Source organism: Mus caroli, unplaced genomic scaffold (genome assembly GCF_978045245.1).
Source record: "Mus caroli unplaced genomic scaffold, Mus_caroli_1 scaffold_12, whole genome shotgun sequence".
NCBI lineage: Eukaryota > Metazoa > Chordata > Mammalia > Rodentia > Muridae > Mus > Mus caroli.
In genome coordinates this window covers 84,712,658-84,728,572 of record NW_028227267.1, presented here as the reverse complement: position 1 = coordinate 84,728,572, position 15,915 = coordinate 84,712,658, and the positions used below count along the sequence as shown (strand labels likewise).

At 35.7% G+C, this 15,915-nt stretch overlaps 1 pseudogene; it reads right to left on the bottom strand.

Annotated features, from left to right (window-relative positions):
- Positions 1–1,244: 1,244 nt before the first annotated feature.
- On the bottom strand, positions 1,245–8,769 carry LOC110308991 (sorbitol dehydrogenase-like; annotated as a pseudogene).
- Between the last annotated feature and the right edge of the window lie 7,146 nt (positions 8,770–15,915).

Here is a 15,915-nt window from a genome sequence, read left to right as displayed (position 1 = left end):
GTGACTGCTCAACAATTAAGAATACGTCTTCCTTTTTCAAAATTCCAAGTTTGTTTTCCAATGTCTATGGCTGTTCGGGTGGCTTCTATCTATCTGTAACTTTATTTATTTATTTATTTATTTATTTATTTATTTATTTTCCTGACACCAGCGACCAGTGACAGATTTTATTATGTGAAGCAGTTTGAGAAAGTTCAGGTTTGGGCCATGATTTTCTGCAGCAGAGTCTTTTTTTTTTTTTTTTAATTCCCACATCCCTAGTCATAGCTAAAGGAATGGATTACAGACTGCAGCCCAAGTTACATCACAGTTACTGTGCAATTCTTGATTATCTTAAGATCACAAAGAGTGTGATTTGGACCCAAATATCATAAAGAAAAGCCCTATGATGCAATTACTCTGTGATACCCATCCGACAGACATCACCAGCCTCACCCAGCTGAGAAGGGAAGCATCTTCTGATAGCCAGAACTGAATGGAAAAGGAAAATAATTTTCTGTGAGTGAGCCTGGGAGAAAAGTCTAATCCTGAGTGGGAAACTCAAGCCCTCCTGTAGCCATCTTGAATGAGTTAGGCAGGATTTAAGCTCTTTGGGTGGAAAAAAAAAAATCTCCTGGTTGCCTAGCAACCACTACTGCTCCTGCTCAAGAATGAGCAGTGTTGGGAAGGTGGGTCCCACTTTGCAAATGTAAGGACAGAATTCTTAGGAGCTGAGGTAGAGGTGGTCTTTGGGCAGAGCTGAGGGTCTTTAGGCTTTCCACATTTGGGGAATGTGAGCTAGTGACCTCATCTGGGATTTGTCTTCTCCTGATCAGTTCCTTGCCTGGATCCGGAAGGCAAGTTCCTTTTCTTATTCCCCTCAAATAATACTTAGCTTGAGAAAAACTGTGCTCAGAACAGCTGACTGAAAGTTCAGCCCTGGGTCCACTTCCATATTATGAGGCCATTTCTTCATAAGTCAGCCTCATTCTCTGGCAGCCACAGTGGAACATGAACAGAGAGACATGCTTCGTCTCCTCATCCAAAAGAAGATACTACAGAAAGGACATTCCCAGGACTATCTGCCACACCCTTTGTGCCAGACTTTCCACAGTATAAGCATCTCATTCTGGCTATAAGGTCCCCCGTGTCCCTACTTCTGTCTTTAAAGCACGCCAACTCCTCTAAGGCTCTCACCTTATAAGTTTATTATTTTTAGCATTCAAAAGAAAGGTCTGCATTAATGGCCTCCCCCTTCTAGCCATTTAGCCCTTAAATGCTGAGAGAGTGGGGCTGTGGGCATAAATCAATTCACATAAATGTGAATTGGTGTTCTGGTCATTGGGGTCACACTTGATCATAAGGTTCAGCCCAACTCCCTTTTTCGCTGTTTCAAGGGCTTCAACCGTCTTCTCCAGAGGGAATCTATGAGTAGCTAAGGGCTTTACCTTCAAAGTCTTCGGTGCAAAGATGAAAATTGTCATCGGCCACGAGTTGCAATATCGAAACACACCTTTGATATTCACCTCCCACAGGGCTGCATGCACTAAGGGGTAAATTGATCATCTTAGAGCCCACACTCACAAGGTCCTATCAGAGTGAGTGCCAGAGGTGCCTGTCTGGATAGAGGACTCTGCTGCTGTGCATTCATTATTGAGCTCTGGCTTGCTCCCTAGCAGACATTACATCTGAGGGGTCTCTTTGGCAACCTGGATGGTAAAGTCTGCTCTCCAACTTCCTTGGCTTTGGTCATAGGAGAAGCAGATGTGTCAGTCACCACCACTTGAGCAGTTCCTATTTCTTTGACCTCAAGCAAGGTGACTATCCCAACTGGCCCAGCTCCACACACAAGAACCTTGTTTCCCAGGGAAACTGAACTAGACCACAGAGAGAGGTTCAATCAGGGCCCCTTCTTCAAATGTGACACCTGTCAGGAAGCTTGTAGCAAAAGTCAGTACTATGCTTATAGAAGCAACAGAGGTTCCTATCAGCCAGGGCTGTGGCACAAAAGAAGATTGAAGGTGTCAGATTGTATACTCTGATCTTGCAGTATTCATCTACTTCTCTGGGGAATGCCAGGCTCAATGGCAAACTGGTCTCCTGTCCGGTCTCATGTCCATATTTGACATGATAAATGGACATTTGACATGTTGTTTTCCAAATATTTAAAGAATAATTGAAATTATCCTAATCATTAATGCTATAGTCATAGTGAATAGTAACATTTCAAAAAGATAAAAATCATTTAAAATCATGAAACAGTATATTTGAACATTTTAGTGATTAGTAAATAAATGTATGTTTACTTATCTGAGATTTCAAATACAAAGCAGCTTCCTTTCACTGTGATTGGCTTAATCATTTCCAAAATCGTGAAGTATTACTTTAAACTACAGGCTGATTACTATACATATAGGATAATACGCTTCTAATGTGTCAGTTTTAAGTATATCTTCAATTAAATACAAATTTATTGATTGTTAATAGTTTCATTTAGTTAATCAATTTAACTAGCAAAAGAAATTATTTAAACAGGAAGAGAATGGAAATAGAAAAATAGAAACAGGGCTGGTGAGATGGCTCAATGGGTAAGAGCACCCGACTGCTCCTCCAAAGGTCCGGAGTTCAAATCCCAGCAACCACATGGTGGCTCACAACCATCCGTAACAAGATCTGACTCCCTCTTCTGGAGTGTCTGAAGACAGATACAGTGTACTTACATATAATAAAATAAATAAAAAAAAAAAGAAAAATAGAAATAGTCTCATCGCTATGGAAAGCAAGACTAAATCACATACATGTGTGTAACACAAAGTTTTATGAAGAACAAAAGTTGACCTCAAGTTCTTGGAATATTCTGAGATAAAAATATATTATTTCTATTGTTCTGTTTCCTTATGAGTAAGTCCTCTGTCTGCTTGGCCAAAAAGTTTCTATGCCCAGAATTTAGATATGGATACTATGTAATTATGGTCCCTTGAGTCACTCACTTCGGAAATAGCTCCTTCTTATGAGTAATATGGGCTAGTGTTTACACTCACAGCCAAGTTCCTAGGCAACAACTAGCACAACTCTCAATTGTTTTAATGATCCATCTACCACCGAACTGAGCCTAAACACATTTGTCCATAACACACACACACACACACACAGAGTATTACACATTGGTACGTATGCCTATATTCTTGTGACATGTGGTTTTAAATGTTTAAGCAATTTGTTTATCCCAATGTTTCCTACACCTTGAAAGTTGCCTAGTTATGATTTGATTAAGAATGCATGCTCTGTCATGTAGAAAGGATTTTATAATGGTAAGCTTGACCAAAAAGGATTGTAAAGATAATCTTGGTATACCAAAATGATTAAAACAAATGCTAATTGTGGAGTTTCTCATTAAGAGAAGTGTGAAAAGTGTAAGCATAAAATAGTGGTGAAACCACATCATATTGAATGTATTATTAAGATATTCCACAAGTCCATACATGTGATATACTTGAAGTACAAATGAAGTTTACATTTCAACTTAGGTCATATTCAGAATATAAAAAATCACATTCAGAATAGAGAAAGTTTCCAATTATCCTAACAGCCAAAATCTGAAAAAATCTGGTACCAACCACCTTGAAAAATACTTATAGAATATAATTATATACATATATGTATATATATATATACACACATATATATGTATATATATACACACACACACACACACACACACATAATTTGGATATATATATGGTACACATAATTTGGATATATATATCCAAATTATGTGTACCATGTCTACATAGATATTTTATACGTTATACAGGTATTGTTGTTAGGGTTTTACTTCTGTGAACAGACACCATGACCAAGGCAAGTCTTATAAAAAAACCAACATTTAATTGGGGTTGGCTGGCTTACAGGTTCAGAGGTTCAGTCATTATCATCAAGGCAGGAGCATGGCAGTATCCAGGCAGGCATGGTACAGGCAGAGCTGAGAGTTCTACGTCTTCATCCAAAGGCTGCTAGTGGAAGACTGACTTCCAGGCAACTAGGGTGAGGGTCTTAAGCCCACACCCACAGTGACACATCTATTCCAACTAGGTCACACCTATTCCAAAAGGCCACACCTTCAAATGGTGTCATCCCTAGGCTGGTAGTCTTGGATTCTATAAGAGAGCAGGCTGAGCAATCCAGGGGAGGCAAAACAGTAAAGAACATCCCTCCATGGCCTCTGAATCATCCTGCTTCTTGACCTGCTTGAGTTCCAGTCCTGACTTCCCTTAGTGATGAACAGTAATATGGCAATGTAAGCTGAACACGCCCCCCCCCCATACACACACACAGAATTTGCTTCTTGTTCATGATGTTTGTGCAGGAATAGAAACCTTGACTAAGACAATAGATAACTTTTTGATGCTGCAAAATAACACTATAATGGTATGGAGCTGAGGAATCCAAGAATGAATAATGTCTTGAATGAATGTGTGTTGTTGGCAGAGGCATATCAAAGAGACAAATGACTTGCACTCGTGAACAATGTGGAAAACCATATTATCTCAGTTTCCCCAATGGGCTAGACTCAAGAGCTGTAGCACAGCTTTTCTGGAGGATTCTCAGTATACGTGTTTATGAAATTTGATAGTGTATTCAGAGACGTACAACTCCGAAGCCCTTCTCTGGAATGTTTGCAGCCTTAGACTGCTTGACTATAGAGACCTCCTAACAAGTCTATCTAGCCACTTCCCCAATGTGTAGCTAATAAAGACTATGCTATGTGTTGGTAGCATCTCAGCTGATCCCAATTTCACTAAGCATGTCTGTCCATTACTGTTTTCACAGCCTATGGTGAAAAAAATACATATGAAGAAGTTTATTTTGGCCTAATTTTTTAGAGGCAGAGGAGATATGGGTGTCTGGAGTAGGAACTAACAGATATATCTCGAACCACATTCAGAAAAAGATTGTGAACTGGAGATGCAGTGAGGTTGTGATCTCAGAAGGCCAACCCCTGGAAATGAAGGATTTCTTCCTATCCTTTTTCACAAATTGCTGATATATAACAACCTATGCCAAACATTCCTCATTAAAACCACCACGTGTATATTATATGTATAATTATATCTGTATGAATTCAGTCTATTTCCATTAACACTACTGTTTAAAATTGATACATGTTAAAAAAAGTTGTTGGTAAAATATTTTGATTGATTACTCCTCAATTAGGACACAATCAAACAAAAAAACACCATCCAAGGTAACTGAGTAGACTTTGCTTTGAGATTAGAGGATAAAATAACTTTAGTTATTGTCAAGAAATCCCTGAGTCATTAAAATTTATTTATTATTAACTCTAAGATTATGGAAGCTCCTTTTTATCATATATGTATATACATATATGCATATATAATGTCAATTTTCAAGTAATTTTTTGCTAATATTTTCAGTTACATCAAATATTCAGGTTGGCAACATTTTAAAAAGTGTCTGGTGTTACCTGACAATGTTATTTTTATATTTGTCTAAATCTACAGTAATGCCTGAAGACAATATCATCATTAAACTTTAGAGTAGTTAAATTCACCTGAAAGAATTCATTTTATTGTCTTAGAATCTTGGATAAATATTCTCTTTTTCTGACGATCTATGCTTTTAAAAATACTTTTAAATTATGTAATAAAACCAAACAAGAGAAGGGAGAACTAAAATCCCAATTTTTTTTGAAAGATGGCATGAGACATAATCATCACCTTATTATCCATGTTTCCTTCCTTAGACAATTGGGAAATATGCAATTTCAACTACATTGAGCATTTCTTTTAAAAAAATTTTTTGAGCCAGGCAGTGGTGGCTCATGTCTTTAATCCCAGCACTTGGGAGGCAGATGCAGGCAGATTTCTGAGTTCAAGGCCAGCCTAATCTACAGAGTGAGTTCTAGGACAACCAGGGCTGCAAAGAAAAATCCTGTCTCGAAAAAAAAAATTGGTAGAAACATCATAGTTACTAAAATAACACAAATGATTGCAATTCTTCTATAACCCATTTAGAAGTACTTTTGTTGGGTGTTTTGTATCTTGGTTTTTTTTTTAACAGAGACCAAATTGATTCATTTCACTTTGCAAAATCTATCTGCTGTCATTTTAAGGTTCGGATAAAAAATTTTCCCGTGAACATCTGAGAAAAATAAGTTTTAGATTTGGTCTCATACTTATCCTCATGTTATCCTCCAATAGGATGTTTTAAACAAAAGGCAGCTGAGATTAATTATATATGAACAAGCCAGTAATGGGATGCAAGAAAGTGTTAGTATTAATTATTATTTTAACAATGATCAGAATCCAGGCTGGCAATCATTCATGTGTTAACATAGCTGTTTCCAGGAAGTCAGCTATCATGTATCCTACAAGCTTGTTCTTATAGGCTGTCAATCTAAACTGAACCAAATGATGCAAGGAATACAAATATATTCTTATTTAATTTAACAATGAATAATTAACAAGTAAGCAAAAACAAATACCAATTCTGGGTCCTTATTGTAGTCCAGGAGTATTCAGTTCGTAATTGGTTGTGGTATTTGAAATTGCACAGTGGTGAAAGAACTTGCACTGTATCTTCTAAATTGGAGATTCTGTAACCTTTAATGAAATTAAATACATGAAGAATAGCATGCATTGTTCTCCATGGTCATCTAGCATGCAGTACACATGCTGGCAGACCACATGCACACACATCTTTGATTCACCATCAAATATCAAGAATATATTTACATGTTTGGAATATTTAGGATCTGTCTCACTGAAATGTTTCTAGTTCATTACACTGTACATTTCCAGTATAAATCTCTCTGCCTCAACTAGATTTGACATGGAGTAGGCGATGTCTGGGAATTCTAAAAGTCTGAAGGAGAAAAAAAATTATGAACTTCTAGTACTTAACAATGAAACACCCACAAGAAAAATGAGGATATGGACAAAGATCAAAAGCTTAAAACTATCTATCATGTATCTATCTACCTATCTATTTATCTAAATATGTATATACATACATGTATATATGTTGTGTGTTTATATATGTGTATGTGAATACATAAAATATATAACATATTAATTTGATCACATCATGTGTAAATAAAATATTCTCCCTATAAGCAAAATTTTAATGAAAGGTATTCAAACAAATCAAAGAAAAATGTTCAACTTAAAAAATAATTAATATATTTTGTTTTAAAAGATCTAGTAGTTTCTATAAGACTAGAAAATGTAAAGAGAACTAATAAAGTTGAGGAAGTTTATAACTAGTTTAAATGACTATTTAATGTCCACCTATGTTATTGACTGTTTTGATTACATAATACTATTATGTGATCTTTTAAAGAAAATTTAACATAAAAATTCACAAAGAAATCATGTTGGCCTTATACGTCATAAGTTTAACTATGTCCTTGATGTGTTGAATTAGACACAATATTTTGCATATGATTTGAGACAGCTTTGCAATGGTACCATCTGCCAATGTGTATTGTTATTTTGCTATTCTTTAATACTTCAATGACATACAAGAACAGAAAGAATTAAATCTTAATAATTTATATGTCATTTTACAGTTCATATATAGACTTTCAAGTATCAATGGATTGATTAATACATATGGTTGATCTCAGCTTTAAATTCTCACCTATATAGGCTCTCGCTTGCAGATGAATCAATATTACCTTATCTCATAACAAACCGTTCTGAAAACTACTACAGATAAAATTACACTGCATTATTAATTGTGTAGACAGCCTGACTTTAACAATGATTCTAAGCTGCTCATATTTCTGGAAACACTTTATGCTCCTGCCCATGGCATTGCCAGAAACAATTAGAGGTCTTGAATTGAGAAGGTAAAGTTACACGGATCTGAGATCATAATTAGCCCCTGACCTGCTTTTGATACCAATTAAGTTCTAACCTTGTATTTTTCTCCTGAATAATGCAAGCATGCCTTTCTCTTCTTTTCATAAATATTCTTTAATATTTACTACTAAATGATGACTTGTGCCACATGGCTGTAACCTAGAGGTATCACTAATGAGAATTTAATAGTTCTTAATAAGTTTGTGATTAGGCAGTTCTAGTGTCAATAGCCTGAAGAGGTTAAACTAAGTACAAATAAATTAACCATTGCCTTTTCCCGACACTGTTCAATTTATACTGGTGGGGTAGGGGAATTAAAGGGATGGAAATTTATATTTTAATTCTTTTCTGAGAACCCCTAAAGATTATACTACATTAAAAGCTATAACACACATAGAGCAATTTTGATATTGAAATTTGGCAATTGATAACAGAAATTAGACTGGGCCTGACAATTAAAGAGGAATTAACTGCAGACCCCAAAGGTCATACATGAACTACAGGTACAAAAATGGAGAAGAGACTGAAGGAAAGGGAGTCCAATGATAGTCACAACTTGGGATCCATTTCATGGGAGGGTACCAAGGTCTGACACTATTACTGATGCTATAATGTGCTTACAGACAGCCTGGCATGGCTGTTCTCTGAGATCCCTGAGCAGCTGCTGACTGAAAGAGAAACAGATAATTATACCCAACCATTGAACTGAAGTCTTCGACCCCTATGATTGATTTAGGGGAAGCACTGAGGCAGAAGGAAAGAGTGACCCCATAGGAAGACCAGCAATCTCAATGTAAATTACACAGACTCCAGGGACCTCCCAGAGACTGAGCCACCAACCTGGAGCACCAGGGGTATTTCCAAGACCCCTGGCAAAAATACAGCAGAGGTATGCCTGGTCCATCCTTAGTTAGAAAAGATGTACTTAATCCACAAGAGGCTTGAGGCACCAGGGAAGAGGGAGGTCTGGTTGGCGGGGAGCACCCTCTTGGAGGCAAGGGGATGAGGAATGAGAGAAGTCGCTGAAGAAGATAACAACTGGAATGTAAATAATTAAAATAATGATGATGATAACAATAATTAAAAATGCAAATCAAATTCACAGTTAAAAAAAAAGAGGAACTAACTGAAGGAATCCTTAGGTGAAATTGTTGTTTGTATATGGTACTAATTAGTAAATGGTGATATACTCCCTAGTCAATAAAATGGAAAGAAAACAATAATTTCTGACAGTTTTGAACTCTATGTGAACAGATATAAACTATAATAGCAAATTGCCAGGTAGAATGTGCCCACTGGAGCAATAGTGGTGTAATTATTGCGAGAGTAATAAACTCACCACTCTCTGAGGCTTACGCCTATGACTAAAGAAGTTCTAAGCTCTGAGAAAAATTTACTACTGTTGCTTAGCCATATTGACAAAATATCAAATTTCATTCCAAATACATATATTTATAGCAACAGACAATACTCAACTTCATTTAGTCTAGCCGGTCTTTGCAATAAACTGAGGTAAAAGCAGAGACCCAAGACTGTACAAGATGCTGAGAATAAAGAATGACTGATCATTTGGTTCTAAATAAAGCACTTATCATACCTTCTTAGGGCTAGTGGAATAGTGCAGAAGTGGAGATGGAGGGATAGTAGAATAGGAATACAGGAAAAGGGGCTATGAAAATCATCTTCTAATCATGATATGGTCCAACCATAACCATATCTAACCATGATATGGTTAATCACACGTTCAGAGCATCTTTGGATATTGGCACTGGATCTACAGAAACTCTCTCTTCCTACAGTAGTTATTGATGGAGAAAGGTACTCATGAGGCCTTACCACTTAGTGTAATACTATTGGCAACTAATAGGTTCTGGAACACAGAGAGGAATAGTATCCAATATTCACAAGTAAGCCCACCAAGGTCCAAAAGCTAGATTCAAGTTGATGTTTACATGTAAAGTTCTTGTGAAACTGAATCGAAGACAGTCATGAATATGGGAAAGCAATATTGAGGAACAGGGATGAATTAGTCAGGGTTCTTTAGTATAACAGAACAATTATATATATAATTATATTTAATATAAATATTAACACATATTAATATTTAATATATATAGTGAATTTACTGAATAACTTTCAGGCTGCACTCTAGCTAATCCAACAATGGCTGACTGTGAACAGAAAGTCCAAGAATTCAATAGTTGCTCTGTCCACAAAGTCTTATCTGGTCTTCAGTATATTATAGAAATCCATAGAAGTAGGTTCTCTAATGCTAGTGAAGGAGTGGATGTGGTAGCAAAAACTGGATTATAGCTGTGTGTCTTCCTAATTCAACATTTCAGACTAGAAGTGGATTCACCTGCTTCAAACCTAATCAAACATCTCCCACAGGTGTACCTTCCCTATCTGGATTCTAGTTCATTCCAGATGTCAAGTTGACAACCATGAATATCCTTCACAGGGTAGGAGACGGGAGCTGGCACAGGTAGAAGACAAAATTGGGTAGAGGAAGGTAATTATATAGATGTGTGACATTGTCAAAGAAAAAATTATTAATAATAAAACTTGTAAATGTGTTAGGAAATTATTACCAAACTATTTCATAAGGCTTGAGAGATATCTTCCCTTGTGACAAAGTGAACATGTAATTGACTTTTCAACTGAAAAAAATAACATTATATCAGCAATATAACAGTATTGATCAGTTGCCATCACTCTTTCTGTTGCCTTAATATCACAGACACTATTTTAAAATCATTTCCTACTGCAAGGAAAACTGATGAAAGAAAATGGTAACAATTAAAAACTCTGATTCAACATTTATAAAAAAAAATCTCCATTCAGTTTTTAAAAGTCTATTCAATTTTAAGAGAGTAAGCCATATAAAATGACACAAGCAGCTTAACAGGATCTGACTCAAGTATGTATGGTTATAAGAGTATTTATATTATAAGACTCAGGGGTGTCTATGCTCAGATGTATAAGCCAATTTCAGCACCACCTAGTGGAATGTTCAAGATGTTTATATGCCTGGACCTGAGTAGGGTCTTGAAGGCTGTTGGAGACCTCACCTCTCTGAGATGTGAGGAAGTACCTGTCTGGCAGAACACACTATATAGCCCAAGTTGGCCTTTAACTCATCCTTCTGCAACATTGTCCGGATGTAAATTAACAAGCATGAGCCCCATGCCAGCAGATCAGGGAAGTTACTAATATTATTAGCTAAGTAACTAATGGTAAGATACCAAAGATACTTAGGATCATGGTAAGTCACTAACACCAAATTCTCCAACTCTAATTTTGATTTGGAATAACGTTTCAATGGTATATTTATTTAAATCAAGCTTGCATATACATTATACTGCTTTATTAACAATTCTGTCAGAATCCTGAAAAGTGATGCAGCATAAAACAAACTCCCAGAACGCAATCAGTTCTCTCTGATAGGAAGACTTCAAAGCAATCAGCTTGCTGAATCAGGCAAGTGAGGAAGATTGATTGTAGTCAGTTATCAAACAGCTGTTATGTCATATCATGAGTGATGACAGCACATACTGATCACATTAGGATGAAGGTCAGTGTTTGCATTTTCAGACTCACTTGGGAACTAGGACTAAAGCCTTTGCTAGCATCATTCATGTAAAGGAATAAGGCAAAAAAAAAAAAAAAAAAAAAAAAAAACAACCAAACAAAACACCTTAGTGGATAACTCCACAAACCCAGTGTCCTTAAAACAAACAAACAAATAACAGAAAAAATAAACAAAAGGAATAATTCTGTGTTCATTTAAAACAGTAACTAGGGACCATTGAGAAAAGGCAATTTTCATCATGTATGTACAGCTGTTTGTAAGCCCAGCATTTACCAGAGAATATTTCTAATTAAAACAAAACAACTCAGATCAAAAGACTTATAGTGGGTCACAAAATGTAGCCTCCTATCTTTCACATTATCACCTTCAGCCTCAGCCACCTTGATGTAAGTATAGTGGGTGTGTGGTTATTTTTCTCTTGAGTTATAAAGTTCATATTTAGGCTGGTTTAGACTTTTTCATCCACACAATGGATTTGTAAATTAGATGGGAATTTAATATTTCTTCTATAAAATAACAATCTCAGCTTAAAGAGAATGACATTGAAAATGCCATAAAACATTCCAGATGTTTTCTTTTCATCCTGTTCCAAATGCAATGTCTGAGGCATGAATACTTAATCTCGCATCATGGAATAGTTTGGGGTTGGTTAGAATTAAAAGATTACAGGTTTTTTGGTGGAAAAATTTTCCAGAGGTTTTGTAACCAAGGCACCAATCTTCTTTCCTCCCTCCCTCCCTCTCCGTCCCTCCCTCCCTCCCTCCCTCCCTCCCTCCCTCCCTCCCTCTCTCTCCCTCCCTCCCTCTCTCTCTCTCTCCTCTCTCTCTCTCTTTCTCTTTCTTTCTTTCTTTCTTTCTTTCTTTCTTTCTTTCTTTCTTTCTTTCTTTCTTTCTTTCTTTCTTTCTTTCTCCCTCTTTCTCCCTCTCTACCTCCCTCTCTCTTCCATCTTTCTTTCCTTCTTTCCTACCCCCCAAGTGGACCACATCTCTTGTATTGTAAATTACCTTTAAAAGAAAAATTTAGGACTGTATATATAGTCCCTCCACCTGAAGCAAAGGCAGATTGGCTTATTTTCCACAGAGACTCAATTTGAAAACCCGGAAACTTCCGGGCATTTCACTATTTGTGCCTTGTTTCCTGGCCCAATTTTTAATTTATGTCTTGCTTGGCAGATTTTTTTTCTCCACTGATCCATACCACTGACTGTTATCCAATACCCTTATATGCAATAGTTGTTGATGATATCAAAATGCAGAATATTAAACCCTGAGTTATAACAGCTAAAACAAAAAGATGTACGAAAGTGAAGGGAAATTTAGATTGTAAAAAGATACCCTGATGACATAATGAAAAGCAAAGGACAATCCAGGGAGTGAGAGTAGCTTGAGTGGGATTCGAAGAATACATAATTTAGGGAGAATGAATGAAATTCTGTTTGTCTGAAACAGAGGATGAGAGTCTCAAGAGTGAGGAAAAACTTCTATCAACAGTGAACCTAAATTCAAGATGTGTCAAAGCAGATGAATCTAACATAATATCTTCACTATTAAAGCCTTATCCTCACTAACCTAACATTTTTAACATGATCAATTGATTCTTCATCTATGAAGACCCATTTATTACTTCCCATTATTTAACTTTATTTCTCTTGTCTATTTTTTTTTCTTGTTTAAACTGTTCATTCATGGTAGAAAAGGATGCATATGACTTTCTCAGGGTGAACCAAAGATCAAATACCTTTTGCAGGAAGGGGATACTTAGTTTTACTTCTCCATCAGTTCTCTTAGACGTTCTGAATCTGCATCTTCCTCTTAAAGAGTAGCGTACACTAAAAACTTGTTTGTTAGTAGACACACTGAAAATTCTTCACCTGGAATATGTAGACATTTAATATAAAATAAATTAAAGCTCCGATTTACAAAGTAGGTATGATTGACAAATGTGCATTCTAGAAGATAAATTTCCCTTTATATCTACCATCATGTGAAGTAATAATACATTCTGATGCTTTGTGATATGAATGTCTACAATTCCTACTGGACAAGTGAAAATTCATGCCAAATTAATGTAGTGTCTAGGCATATGAGCTACTCTGACACATGGAAATGAATGATCTTCATCCAAGCAAAGGCTTAGGGAGCCATTGTGTGATTCTGCCAAGTCTTTTGCAAGCCATGCAAATGGCAGTCCCAGATGGGAGCTTCTTGTTCTGTAACCTGGACTCAGAAATGAAATGACATATGGGGCAGGGAAAAAGGAATAGCTCCTGAGCAGTTTTACACACACACACACACACACACACACACACACACACACACACACACACAAGGTTCCAGAATAGATTATAACTTATTATTGTAGAAAAAGTAATTAATTTCCTGAAGTACTAAGGACTTTGTAACATCATATTCTACTATGAATGGCAGATCAAGGATCATATTGTACTTGACTAGGACAGCACAGTCACAGCTTATAATAGCAGAAATTGAGAAGGAGGATACGAACAAATAATTAAAAATACTTTCTACAAAGTCATATAAATACCGAACTCAGGAAATGTGAGACTAGAAAAGTATAACTAGATCCAGGCACTTCACTAAGCAAAACAGCCTTCTTCTATAGATGGCAGAAAATTCATTCCAAATAATGCAAGTTGTGCCTTATCATCTGCATTTCATTGATGCTTTCTAACAGACTGTATGCCTACAACTGCTTAAGTACTTGGGAATCTAGGGTGTCCTGCAAAGTTCCAGGCCAGTCAGTGTCCAAATATCCCATTCCCACTCTCTTCTTTCTTCTGCAACCTCTACCAGCAGTTTTCACAAACTTGAATGTAACCAGTATCAGACATCTTTTGTCCCTGTATTTTCTTCATTAATTAAGTTATCTGCTTCCAAAGTTACTAGATATGGATGAAGTGATTCAATGTAGATAATAGTAAACTTCATAAACATACATGAAAATTTGACATCAAAGCAGTAATTTAATGTTAAAATATGATTTGAGACCAAATTGCCAGTAAGTTAACCTACTACTATTCAATAAAACAAACAAAAATGAAAACAGCAAGAGATTACTTACAAATGAAAAGGCAATGAAGAAAAACATTTTCTTTATAACTATGCTTATTCAATATCAGAATTAATGTTAGTGATAAATGAGTACATTTCTACAAGAGATTGAGAGGTACAGGGTCCTAATAAGAGATATGGTCACACATGAACTTTGTTATAGCTGTGGTCACTTGAGCAGCAAATGAGAATAAATGTTCATGCAAACTATATAACTAAAAATATTCATGTTAATAACCCTGAAATTTTAATATAAGACTAAACTTATTTTCATATACACAGACCACACTGTTGTGCTTGAAAATTTCACCCTTTGAGAAAATTGTGCCATTGCACCCTCCATAAAAATATTTTTAAAAGTAAATGCAAAGCATTTGTTACCGCACTCATCCATCCTATGGTTTAATGAAAGTCTCATTTTCCATCAGTTTAACCTCAAAAGTCGGTTGTACCATAATCTATGATAAAAGGCCCTCTGACAAACAAAAGTAGAAAAAAAATGTGATTAATCTGTCTCATAACTCATATTTATCCAAATATTTTTAAATGTTGTTGACATGTTTTATGCATACCCAAATATAGAATAATTCCATAGTTCCCTCACATAAAATTCAGGAAACAATGTTAATAATAACAAAATATAATGATTTTTAAAATAGCAAAGAGAAAGGCTGAGGTAGTGTAAATGCAGTCATTCTAAACAACACACTTTAGTAATGTGATCCCAGCTGGAAATTTCTGATTAGAGCACAGAATTGCCTTGCTATGGTTTGTTATTAGTAAAATGACATGAAAAGATAAAATATGTCTTAATATATATTGTAATCAACATTAACATAAGAAAACATTTAAAATCCAATAATTCCAAGTGTTAATGATAAGACAGTCAGTCTTTTCCTAGTTTGTCCTTAAATAATGTAAGACACTCAGAATTTTTTTAAAAATACTTGTTAAAATTAGTATCTACTTTAAACACTTTACCATTTCAGTTAAAATTCATTATATAAAAAAGTCAAAGCAATCTTGATTTTGGAAAGTTCTGACTTGGCTCGTTCTTTCATGTAGTTATTCTCCTGAGAAGGCATTCTATGTGCAGACCCACTCTGGCACACTCAGTCACTTCATGGAATTTCCACTCCACTAACTACCTATTTATTTCAATATATTAGATACTTATTTCTGCATATTTATTGCATCCACTGCCCATGACAGAGAACAATAAAAATATTGACATGGAAGTGACAAAATGATTGAGGGTGGAGTTAAATCAAGAAGGTATAGAACTAAATAATGAATTCTCAACAGAGGAATCTCAAAGGACCTAGAGATGTTCACAGTCCTTAGTCATCAGGAAAATGCAAATAAAATCTTCTCTACACCCATCAGG